The sequence below is a fragment of the Typopeltis vanoorti genome, chromosome 10 (assembly GCF_054136105.1).
Source record: "Typopeltis vanoorti isolate ZY-2024b chromosome 10, IOZ_Tvanoo_1.0, whole genome shotgun sequence".
Taxonomy (NCBI): domain Eukaryota; kingdom Metazoa; phylum Arthropoda; class Arachnida; order Uropygi; family Thelyphonidae; genus Typopeltis; species Typopeltis vanoorti.
This window is the reverse complement of record NC_143558.1, coordinates 124,876,499-124,890,347: the sequence shown is the minus strand read 5'-3', so window position 1 is coordinate 124,890,347 and position 13,849 is coordinate 124,876,499. Positions and strand designations below refer to the sequence as shown.

The 13,849-nt window shown below is 38.6% G+C and overlaps 1 protein-coding gene across 6 annotated transcripts in view; it reads right to left on the bottom strand.

Moving 5' to 3' along the window:
* Window positions 1-13,849, bottom strand: part of Ube4A (Ubiquitination factor E4A) — a 346,330-nt gene that overhangs the window by 180,251 nt on the left and 152,230 nt on the right. The window lies entirely within an intron of this gene.

The window sequence follows — 13,849 nt, the reverse complement described above, 5'->3', positions numbered from 1 at the left end:
AGTTCTGTTTACAAGAAAAAAGGTTGTGTATATATATATATATATATATATATTTTTTTTTTTTTTATGAAGAATTGAATGACTAGAACCGAGATTTAAGTAAAAAGGTTTTAATATAAAAACACTACTAGTTTCAGCCTGTAACAGCCTTCATCAGGTGATATTATAAAAGAAAGAAAAAAGAAAAACCACTAAACTCTGAAGGTTAAAAGACTATGAACAACATAGAGAGTCTCTATACATAATTAGCATGAAAACGTTGTAGTTGTATTTAAAGCTGTTCTTTCATTTGTTGCATTGTTAGGAGAGTGCGTGCTTGCAGCATCACGTGAATGCCAGTACATGATTACAGCTGAATGACTATCTGGGAGGTTGCAGCTCAAGTTATTATTTAGATGAACAGGATTGAAGATGATTTCTCTAGATTCCAAGATTTTTCTCTCTAGTTCATCATTGCAACGGAAGATGTTCTACTAACATCTTCCATTGCAATGATGAACTAGAGAGAAAAATCGTGGAATCTAGAGAAATCATCTTCAATCCTGTTCATCTAAATAATAACTTGAGCTGCAACCTCCCAGATAGTCATTCAGCTGTAATCATGTATCAACGGAAGATGTTAGTAGAACATCTTCCGTTGCAATGATGAACTAGAGAGAAAAATCGTGAAATCTAGAGAAAATCATCTTCAATCCTGTTCATCTAAATAATAACTTGAGCTACAACCTCCCAGATAGTCATTCAGCTGTAATCATGTACTGGCGTTCACGTGATGCTGCAAGCATGCACTCTCCCAACAATGCAACAAACAAAAGAACAACGTTTTCATGCTAATTATGTATAGAGACTCTCTATGTTGTTCATAGTATTTTAACCTTCAGAGTTTAGTGGTTTTTCTTTTTTCTTTCTTTTATAATATCACCTGATGAAGGCTGTTACAGGCCGAAACTAGTAGTGTTTTTATATTAAAATCTTTTTACTTAAATCTCGGTTCTAGTCATTCAATTCTTCATAAAAATATGTATGTTAACCAAGTTAATGATCATTCTTTCATATATATATATATATATATATATATATATATATATACAGTAAAACCCCCTTTTTACTCTTTTCAGGGGACTGATGGAAAAAAGTGTAAATAGCAGGAAATGTAAAAAAAAAATTAAAAAAGGCTAAAAGATGACTTAGTAGTATGTGAGTCTACATACTAGATTACAAAATTTAATAACTGAAAATCAATGAATTTACAATTACTTACATTTATCTATTTTAAAAAATCTTTAATTGTTGATTGTTTTTGCTTTTCGTTTTTTGACATAGTGCCAGATTGCTTTGCATTGAGTTCAATGCTTGACCTGTTTTTTACTAGCGTGTTCAAAGTGGACACGAAGAGTCCAAGATCTTTTGCTAAATGCGCACGTGCTCCGGCATGCCAAGCTACATGTCACAGAATTGCCATCTTTTCTTCTACCGAAATACATTTTCTGTCTTTTTTCTCCATGTTACTAACATGGATAATCCACTACCGCAACTTGAAAGCAACTTTCACACGCTAAATTACGTAGCAGAAATTCTGCAATATCAATTCGTACTGTGATTGAAAAATCACGGTATCGCTCATCACTACATTACTGCTGCAAGCGTGTAAGTCACAAAAGCAATTTGGCAACAGAAATGCTCAGATTTCCGCAGAAATCGATTCGAAAATCAGTTTTGCCACCCGAGAAAAAAAACGCGAATCACGGGAAATAACGTCCACATCAAGTTGTTAATGGCGGGAAAACAATATATCATAAGAATAAGCCTTAAGATGGGACCAAGGGAAAATGATGTAAATGGAAGGAAAACATAAAAACGGGGTTTTACTGTATATATATCTCCTGGACTCTTCAATCTCTATAGTGAGGAGATCACCAAGGGATCTTTGGAAGACCAGAATAGGGGCATACTGATCAGCAGCTAAGAATCAACAACTTAAGTTGTGCAAACAACATTGTGCTAATAACAGGGAATGAAAATGACATGAATGAACAGATTGGATGAATAGAATGGCACATCTTGACGTATGGACTCAAGGATACCATCAATAAAACAAAGCTGATGATATCACTTCAGGACTGCTCACTAAGACAGAAAAAGTTGATCAAGTAAGCTATCTAGTTCGCTGCTCTCTCCTACAATGGGAGTCACATGGAGGAAGTAAAAGTAAATTATAATGGGAAAAATGACTGAGCCCACAAAGATCTGGAAGGATAGAAAAATATCAACATGGAGACTGGACTGGTCAGGCCCAGTGGTCTTCTCTGTGGCTCAGAGTTCAGACACTGGGCCTAACCAGTCCAGTCTCCGATCATTTCTCAGAATTTTGCTTTTCGGATTGATCGGCACCCTCTTATTGCATATCACTCCAGCCATCTCCCTTCAGTTCCTCCAACCCGCTTGTATCCTACATCCCACTTCCTTCTCAGCTCCTCCATCTTCTTCCACTGTTGAACCTAAGTATCTAAAGTCCCTCACCTTCCTGATGACATTTCCTTCCAGCTCCAGGTCTGTCACCTGGCCGCCGCCCACTGTGCAACACATATACTCTGTCTTACTTCTGCTCAGTCTCATACCTCTCTCTTCCAGTACTTTTCTCCATCTTTCCAGTTTAGTCTACACACAGCAAGATGTCATCTGCATACAACATTGTCCAAGGTGCATCTTCTCTCACCTCCTCCGTCACCACCTCCATCACAATGTTAAATAGAAACGGACTTAATGCTAACTCTTGATGCAAGCCAACTGCTACTTGAAAACTTTCTGTCTGTCCCAGACAGGTCCGAACACTTGTCTTCACATTTCTGTACATCTCCCGCATCAATCTGACATATTTCTCCAGAACCTTCTTCTCTCTCAGACACCTCCAGACTTCTTGCCTTGGCACTCTATCGTATGCTTTCTCCAGATCAAAAAGTGGGCCAATCTGAACAAAAAAAAAAAAAAAGGACAGGAAGGATGGAGGCTGCACTTAGAATCACAGAGACATGTGGAGAAGACTAATATATTATTATTATTATTATTACGGGCAACTCCGGGGAGTCATTAGACTCATCGAGGGAGGCCCCAAATCATTTTCGTCACAACTATTCGACATTCATACAGTATCTATTATACTTCGCCTTAAACTCATTCACTGTCACAGCATCCACCACAGACTCAGGGAGTGCATTCCACTCATTCACTACTCTAAAAGTAAAGAACCCAGCTCTAACAGCTTTACTAACCACACTTTTGCCCAGTTTCCATGGATGTCCCCTAGTCCTCCCACAACCAGCCCTGTTCTCAAAAATATCTTCTGAATTAATTTTATAGAAACCCTTCAGTAATTTGAATGTCTCAATCATATCTCCCCTCCTCCGCCTATCAACCAATTTTTGCAACCCACAAATCCTCAACCTGTTCTCATACGGTTCATTCCACAGACCTACTATCATCTTGGTCACTCGCCTCTGGATCCTCTCCACCTCCTCCACATCAAGAAGAAACCTAGGTGACCAAATCTGGGCACAGTAGTCGAGATGAGGTCTTATCAAGGCTCGATACAGAGGAACAATAACCTGCTTGTCTCTGCTTGTCAACGTATTCTTCAGCAACCAAGTGATTTGATGAGCTGATTTGGCCACTTTTGCAATGTGTCCCCTAAATTTCAATTCCTTATCCACCAACACTCCTAAATCTCGTGCCTCATCAATTTCCTGGAGCACGGTTCCACCAATGCAGTAAACTGCCTCCAATCTTTTCACACCAAAATGCATAACCTTACATTTTGCCACATTAAATTGACATCCATTATTCCTAGCCCAGACCTCCAATCTATCCAAATCATCCTGCAAAATTTTGACGTCATCTGCATTCACTATTGCCCTACCCAACTTCGCATCATCCGCAAACAATTGAACTGTTCCTCTCAGATCCTTTCCTATATCATTTATGAACAAATTAAACAGCAGTGGTCCAAGAACAGATCCTTGTGGTACACCACTAGTCACAGGCCGTCTTGTGGACTCTACTCCTGAGTAAACCACTCTCTGATATCTCTCCGTCAACCACCCTCCTATCCATCTCACCAACCCTATGTCCATTCCCATATGCTGCAATTTACTGATTAGAATTCCATGTGGTATCCTGTCAAAGGCCTTAGCAAGGTCCAGTAGAATCACTGTAAACCCATTACCCTTATCCAGTTCAGCCGTCACTGTGTTATAATACGTGAGCAAGTTACTGAGGCATGACCTACCCTTCACAAAACCATGCTGTCCCCGATACAGTATCCCATTTTCTTCTATCCAATCTTGTATTTTCCTCTTGACTATTTTCTCTAAGACCTTGATAATGATTCCTGTTATGCTGATTGGCCGGTAATTTTCAACAGCAGCCTTGGAACCACCTTTGTGCAGTGGAACTATTTTCCCCTCTTTCCACACCCTTGGGACTGACCCAGTCCTGAGGCTCAAATTAAACAAAATGGTCAAGGGCACTGACAATTCTTTGGCCGCTTCACGTACGACACGAGCTGGTATACCATCCAATCCCACAGATGTATTGACATTGAGGTTCTGTAATAGACTAGTTACCTCTACTTCATTCATCACAATTCCAGTATAAGCTGTTGGTTCTTCCATTTCCGCAAATTCACCACCTGGATGATATACTCTTGCAAAGTGCTCGCTCAGTAATTCCACAACATCGACTGATTCGGTTACCTCCCTACCCTCAGCATTTTTTAAGATCATTCTACCATGAGCATTTTTCCTTTTACTTGCAACATATTGAAAAAACTGTTTGGGATTCTCTTTAGCCTGCATGGCCAATTTCCTTTCGTAATTTGCTTTTGCTTTTCTTACCACCCTTGTTACCATCCTGGCTTGAGCTTTATACTGTTCATGCACCTGATGATCACCCTTCTCCTTAAATTCCCTCCACAATTGTTTCTTTTTTTGCAGCTCAAGCTTAATAGTGTTATTCATCCATTTAACCCCTACCTGATTTATTATTCGGACTCTTGGTATACAGTCAACCATTGCCTCCTGCAAACAGTTCTTAACCACCTCCAATGCACTATCAACATCCAGCCCTTGCAGTTTTACATGCCATGGCGTTGAGCCAAGCACACACCTAAGCTTGTCATACTTAGCAGCCCGGTAATTCCACATGTACCCTGTCTTAATTGTAAATTCGACTCCTTTAGCCACCTCCCAAGTCATGACCTTATGGTCACTCTCACCAATTGGTGGCAACATGGTCATGTTCGTTACAGCTACATTCTCAGTTGCAATTACTAGGTCCAGCACTCTCTGCCCCCTGGTATTTTCCAATACATGTTGCCGTAGATAGTTGTCCCTTAATAACTGCATAAAATCCAATTCCTTCCTCCCATTTGCCCTCTCCTCTTTCCAGTCAATGTTACCATAATTGAAATCACCCATAATAATTACCCTCCTTCAACTCATTTCTTCTATTTGCTTATGCATACTATCCCCACCATCCACTCCATCACCCGGCCTATAGCAGCACCCAATTGTATATTTTGTCCTGCTAGATTCTATCTCACACCAAACAGTCTCAAATGTGCTTTTTTCCCCATCCTGCAGTTCAACTTCTATACTCCTTGGCTGAAGCTCATCAGCTATCATCAATAACACTCCTCCCCCCTTTTTATTCACCCTGTCACTCCTGAACACGCTATACCCGTCGCATTCAATCCCACTAGCTTTATCATCTTCTGTCAGCCATGTTTCACTAATACCGACAACCTGTGGCCTGGAAGTGCCAACCATGGCCAAAAACTCTTCCTTCTTGTTCCTAATACTCCTGGCATTAGTGTACATGAATCGCAGAAGCCCATTTGTCCCATCCCTACTTTGATGCCTTATACTAACTATCCCATTCTGATTTGTTGTCCGTTGTACTCGCCCGGGCATAATATACTCATTCATACACTTAACTGCCCCCACTAAAGTCTGCATATCTACTCCCCCCCTCTTAATAAATCTAGTTTCCCTGAGTCTGTACATCCACTTCCACATCATTCATCAACACTCTTTCAAGTCTCCGTACACCAACTCCATTCAAATGTAACCCATCCATCTTATATAAGTCCTTTCGCCCATCGAACTCATTCCACACATCCACAAATTCCACACCACTCTCCATGCATAACCCACACATAAAGTCATTGGCAATTTTGGCCCTCCTTCTAAGCACTTCGCTGTCATACTGCGGTAAGATACTCACCATCCTAACTCTCTCACTCTTCTCTTTTGCTACCTCAAACAACTCCCTCACATCCTCTATCATTTCCATTTTGTCCTCTTTCAAATCATTCGTTCCTGCCACGATTATCATCTCTTTCACCCTCTGTTTTTGCAGTCGAATAGATTCGCTGACGTCCTTTATGTTCGCACCCGGCTGGTACGACTTCGTTAAATTCTCAATTATTACGCCTCTTAATAGCGAATCCCCATACAGCACTCGCTCCTTCATTTTATTGACGTTTACGAACATTCTATTATTTGCCGTCACAGACTTCCACCGGTTATTTGTCGGTATGTTCAACACACATTTTTCCATACGCTCCAGTTGTCTTCTGGCTCTGTGAATCGCGCCATTCAAATAGGCAATTTCGCTACTCGCATTTATCCCACCATTTTCATTATCGATCAAATCATCCATTCTTTCTGTGTTTCTACCTTCATTTACACTTTCAGCGACGCTCTCACACCTATCTGGCACTACCACGCAATTCTCTAGTACACCGCCATTTTCTACATTCTGACTACCGTTAACGATATCAGTCTCGATACACGAAACGCGCTTGAAGTCCTCATTCTCTTTACACTTTCTACACATATTAACTCCACTATCACTTTCTAACCAGACTCCTACCCCTCTTCGCAAGGCATACATCTCACAGACAGCACATTGCATAAATTCGTTTACATCAAAACTCTTAAACAAACATGGCGACTGGCCGCCATTTTTTTCTTTATCGGTGCCATGTGTACGCTATCTTTTCTTAAAAATAATAATTAAAATAACAGAAAACACGCAAAAATTGCACAGACACACCAAGAAACAAAAAGCAAACAATACTACTTAAGATTTCAGTAAAATATCTAATGTTAACACAAAATAATACTGATCTTTTCAAGAGCTCTCGACAAACCGACTATCTAATCCGTGCGACACCAAACGACTTCCAATATTGGATCACAAGTGTTTCAGTCATGAGGTCATTGATTAAGAAGAAGAAGAACATGATGATCTGAATTACTGGCATGGTCTGCAACACCTGAAGAACTGTAGTGTAGTGCGGGTAATGAATGTACAGTAGACGCATGCTGTAACAAAACCTCTTTGGACAATATTTCGAAACCAGAACGTTGTGAAACCTTGCTTCGCCATCCACTGAGCAGATATGATGGGTTGAAATTATTCCTATTATGGAAAACAGTCCTTCTCCACACATTCCATAGCCCATATTATTTTTTAAATTAATTAATTAATATTTTGTCTCTTGTTTAAATTTGTACAGTTAAGATCTCAACATATTTTAGACTGGACCACTATATCATGAACATGGAGCTCACATTTTCAGTATTGGGTCTCCTGGTTTCTTCTTCTACTTGTTTAATTTAAAAGTCATATAGAAGATGACCTTCACACTAGAGTAAAAATTCTATGTTAAGTAAAGTTATGAATCCATATTTAGTCATTATTTATTTAGAATTATGACAGGACTGCATTTTGTTAGCACTGAAGATCACAAGGTTATTATCCCAATGATGAACTGCAAAGAAATCCGAATTTAAGGTAATGGTTATGGAATACCTTGATGCTTATGAATAATTGTGCACCAGAAGGTTTGACCAATGAAAGAGGAATGGAATGTACTATTATTAGCAATGCTATGGAGAGGGTGAGAAAAAAGTAATTCATGTACAAGAAGAAAAGGTTGGTTAAAGCAGAGAACTTTGGTATACTCCATAATTGGTAGGAAAATCTGAGAAGAGCAAGCCATCTATCACAGCACATAGTACATGACCAAAGAGGAAGCTGATATATATATACAGGGTGTTCGGGATAAATTTGACATATTTATAATTAATTATATTTTTCCGTAAGTTACATGTATTAACACACACTTCTCTTCATTTAAAAGTTTGGACCCTTCTTCATTCACATACAAGATGTCAGAAAGGATGGATAGCTGGAACCCACCTGAATCATGGAAGAGAATAACTTGTATCATGATGATTCGTGCCCGCCATCAAAATAAGGATATTACGACTGCTGCCCAATGCTCCCTGAATACAGTAAAAACAATCAGGCATGAACTAGAGACTCGCAATGGTGACTACGAGGATGTAGCAAGAAGAAAGATCCCTAGCAGACGATCTGATTGCATTCGTACAGCAGAATTCCTCGCAAATCTGCAGGAACAGGTGTTGAAGAACCCTGGCATTGGAATTCGGGCTTTGTTCGTGGAGTTGCTAACTGTAGTCAAGCCCTGGATAACAAGGGTAGCCAATGGTAGGCCGTATGTATGGCAGCAGGATTCGGCCCCTTGCCACACCTCTGGGAAAAGTCAAAAATGGTTGTCTGAAAATTTCTACGACTTCACCAGTCCAAATGTTTGGCCTCCAAACTCCCCAGACCTTAACCCCATGGATTATTTTGTATGGGGCGCAGTTGAAAAAGACACCAATCGCACTTCCAGTAATACAAAAGCCCAGTTAATGGATAAAATTAAAACAGTTTTTGCGGCCCTTCCCAGGGAGACTGTAGCATCAGCTTGTTCGAGGTTCCGAAGCAGAATTGAAGCTGTGATCGATGCTAATGGTGGTTATTTTGAGTAAATCTTGTTGATAGTATTGTAATTAACTCTGCCTGTAATGTTTTTTTGTCAATTCATTAAATTTAATAGACACAAATAAGATTTTCTTTTTCCTTACGAAACTGTCAAATTTATCCCGAACACCCTGTATATATATATAACTGCAAAGAGTATAATGTAGATTGTAGGACGAGGAGCAGACCTCTGTGTCATATGATCAAACCCTAGTAATGTCAAGGGTGACTATGTGAAATTCTCCAAACTTTTCCATCAATTCCATGGTGATGGCTGGAGATTGCTAGTGTATTTAGAGTGGCAAAATCCATGTGCTTATTGACTAATAAGCTGATCGGTCACCAAGTGCTATAGAAGTTGCTTGTTGTTGTTGATCATCTCCTGAAATTTCAGAAAGAACTGAACAATACAAATTGAACAATAGTCCAATGGCTGACTTTTATCACCTTTTTGGAATGTTATGAATACAGGCTGCTTTCCATGTTGTGAGAAAATGCCAGACTAGAAAGGTTTTTTATAAAAGGAAAAGTGCTAATTCTGTGCACAACAAGTGACACCATCAGGACCAGATAACTTGCAGGAGTAAGGGTTTGAGCTATTCAGAATTCTGGGTTCTTTCTCACAAAAGACTAAGGAAGGATGCAGCGGGCAGTTCTTGGTAATATGGGAGGCAATTTGGCATGATCACCATGCAGAAGAATAATGATTCTGTTTGTCTCATCTCTGGGTGATATTATAATCATACCATCAGGATGAGTATGAGGTGGAAACATGGAGTGGTAGCAGTTGTTGCACTCAATGATCTTAACAGGATACAGCAGATCCAAATGTCATCTGAAAAGGAAGCAATTTTTTGCATTCTGTCCTTTCAAAATCAGAATTTTTTATTTTTTGAAGCTATTGTAAACCACAGAGTAGGCTGAGCAAAAATTTCTGTAGAAGTTTTGTCTCAAACTACTTGTAATATGCTATAGTATTTTCTTGGACTGCCTTAGCACACTTACAGAATCAAGGCTTAGGTAGTCGTCAGGGATTTTGGATGGATGAAATGGAGGACGATGACAATCTCCATTCAAATTAAAATTATTTTTGTTATTTGCAAAGTTTAAGCTTTTGGATCAGGAGAATGAAAACAATAATCAGACAATAGAAAGATATGCAGAAGTCTCAAAGGTCATCCTATTTGATATTACTGTAATACTCAAGGATATGAAATGAGAATGAATGGATGAAGGATGCTCCATGGAAAAGGAAATTTGGATGAAGTTATGGTCCAAATTATCAAGAGCAGAAAGAACAATTACAGTGTATCTGGAAGGGGAGCTGATGAAGAAAGGATCAAGGGCATTTGTAGGATGACAAGGATTATCTGGTATTCTGGGTGTAATGACTGTTTACGTTAGGTCACTGCTAAAAGCAAATGACTAAGCATTCCTACCAACCTGATCACAGTTGAACTAGAAAGGAAACGCCAGTTTGAATTGTGGACAATGAATTCCAAAGATGACTTAACTAACTGAATATTTGGACAGCAAAAATATAAAGTTTTGAAGATAGGTAATCAAAGAGGTCAGAGTAATTATCAGATTTTGAAGAGCAATACAGACAGCAAACAAATGAAACAAAGTGCGATAAGAAAACTTTGAATCTGAGCAAATTAAACAGAAGTGATTTTAAATGTGGAATTCTATGACATCGGATGTGATGGAAGAGACTGTAAAATGCTGACCTAGTTGACCAAGTGGTAAACGTATCTGGTCTCCAACCAACAGGCTGCAGTTGCAATGCTTCCATGGGCATATTGTGCTCGTGAATAACTTTCAGGTGAGATGAATTTCATCATTTGGCACAAGTGATGAAGTTCCATGTTTGGTCTCCATAATAGAGTTTCTGGATAATGTAATATAAATTTTAAACAATGCAAAATATGTATAAAAATAATAAAAAAGAAATCCTCAGAGGTCATCTAGAGTACTAATATATTACAGGTTTATTTACAACCTTTTGTGGGCAGGAGTCTCATTTAAAAAAAGTGCAGTTTGGACAGTTGTAGCCAGCTCATGTTCTATTAGGAATAAGAGGTCTGGTTTGGATGACCATAAGTGGTGATGCACATTATTTATATTAGTAAAAGTCACAAAGGGTGCTGAAGCAAATGTAGAAAAAATTTTTTTTTTTTTGCAAGTATCATTGCTGTTTTTTTTTTTTTTGTGATTTGCAAAGAAAAACTATCTCATTATGTTGTCTTTCACTGATGGAGAATAAAATTTAAATAAAGAGTAGGAGCATGCATTATTAAGTGAAAAACTCACGAACATGTCCCCACAATTCTAAGAGCTGTGGGGCATGTTCTTAGACTCTAAGAACAGTAGCCTTGCTGTAGTCTTCCCTGTTGTAGAGTATTGTTTGCCAATTTGGAACCGAAGTCACCACATGTTTGCCAGACTCTTGTAAGCACACAACTTAACATAACAATGAGAACCATTTCTGGTACCTTATGATCTACTCCTCTCCCATGGTTACCTGTTCTTTCCCACATAACTCTTCCATGCTTCAGAAGAGAAGAAATTTTCATCAAAGATATAAAGAAAATCAGAATTGTGGAATTACCAGATGATGGTCTCCAGGATTGGTGGAGAAGACACTGGAATGAACTACAAACTAGTACCTGATCACAGATTCAACTATCGAAGTGCCAGGATTCAATCTACCTAAACACAGACTGGAGACAGCTGAACAGATTTAGGACTGGACAAGGTCCCTGTGCCTACTTACTACATCTGTGGGGAATTTCACAATCACCCTTTTGCATATGGAGTGCTATGCAGACTATGCATCATTTCACTGATGACTGCTCCATACACTCTTTTCCTGGAGGCCTCAGGATTTAACATTTACTCCCAGACAGTGCTACTGACTAGTTAACTGAACTGTCAGTCTGTATATAGTTTTGCTCAATAATTTCTTGTATTTCTCCTCATATGCTAAATAAATAAATAAATGTCTCCCACATAGAGGGAACTCAATCTCCTTGTTATTAAAATACTCTGGATCAGAGATAGCTGTAGCAAGTTTTTTCACTTGGTTAAATATTAAATTAAACTTGCCAAGAAATTATTTGTGTTTAACCTCCCTACCGGTCAATGAAACAGTGAGACCAAATTGCACTTCTTATCCATGTTATTCAATGGGTGTTACAGAATCGTATCCAGATTTAGCTTGACATCTATAGACATCATGGCTGGTTGGGGGGGGAGGGTTAATCAATTATCAAAGTGTAACAAAAAAAAAAAATAATCTGTGCATGAAACATCTTCAAGACTAGGCTACTTGTATATAGAGACTGATTACTTCACATCAGTCTCAGTATTCCATAAATCAGTCTCCTGTCTATGTATCAAATTACCCATTGGAATACCAATTTACTTGGTATTCTAGGAGGTAAATGTCATCGGTGAACATCATTGATTCATAATGCTGCAGAAAAATAAGTTTTTTTAATTTTTGTTTATAATACTGAGTGACTTTATTGTATTAATTGTTTTATAACTGTGCAAAAAAGACTAAGTTATTTAGACATAAATAAAATGTTATATTTCCTTAAATTGGATATATTGTAGGTGTGGCACCCATGTATAGCAGAACAATGGCAGCTGAGATGTCTTTGTTGGTTGAACTAAATTGGCATGATTTTGTGCGGAGTAAAATTTGTGAGATGTACTCATCATAAAAGTTAACAGTTTCGTGTAAGGAGAGTGAAACTGCCAAGAGAATATGTAATAAATGCTTTGAAAGTGAATATGGAGAAAGCAAATTACGTGATAGCATAGTAGAAGGCATTGATACAAGACTGGAAAATGTAAATATAGGGTAATAATATTGAAAGTGCAGCACAACCAATTGTACTGTGTCCTCCTGAACAGAAGTTCAGGAGAACACGAAAACCTGAATAAAGGAAGGACTACTTTCAATGAAAGGTAGTCCTTCCTTTGAAGGACTACCGTGATTGCAGTTGTGGCTAGCCATATGCAGACTTCTGTGAGGAAAGGATATATGTGGAATTATAAAGCTGGTGTAGGAAACAGCTTAGAGCTATAGCATGGAACAAGAAGTTGAACAGGCAGTAAGGAAATAAATGCTACTTGGAAACTGACAAAGAAATACATAACAGCATCAATGTGTGAATTTATTCCAAAGGCCAAAATGCTGAATAAAATGGGTGTAAAATGGATGAATGTGGAGCTTAAGCATGAAATCTGGAAAAAGAAAGCACTTTGGAGGAAGTACAAGATGAATAAAGGTAATAATCAGTCACGTGAAGAATATAAAGAACAAGTCAGGAGAGTAACTCAGTTAGTAAGGAAAACAAAAGCAGAGTATGAGCAGAAATTGGCAAATTAGGCAAAGAAAATCCCTAAAGAATTTTTTAAGATATGTGGCAAGTAGAAGGAAAAATGATCATGGTAAGATGAAGTTAAGGGATGAAAGTGGTAGAATGGTAACTGCTGCAGAAGACACTGTTGAGGTATTCAGTGATCAATTTATAAGGGTGCTTCATCCTGATCAAGGTGGAATCATGAGGAAATTAAGAGGACACAGGAGGGAATGGCTTAATAGTGAGTGAGCAGGAATTTGAGGAAATACATAACCCTGATGTCAATAAGGCGACAGAAATTGATGACATGTCACCATGCATCTTAAGGGAGTTTGCAGTGGTGGCATGCCTGGTTAATGGTGAAGATACTGCAGAAATTGGTTTCAATAATCTATATGAGGCCTTGATCAGGCCTCATATGGATTATTGTGCACAGATCTGATCGCTGGATTTTCATGGTGACAGAGATATATTGGAAATGGTCCAGAGAAGATTCACAAAGGTGATCAGTGGTCTTTGGAATGTGGAGTATGAGGACAGATTGAATGTAAATTGCAAAGCCTCGTGAAGAGGAGGAA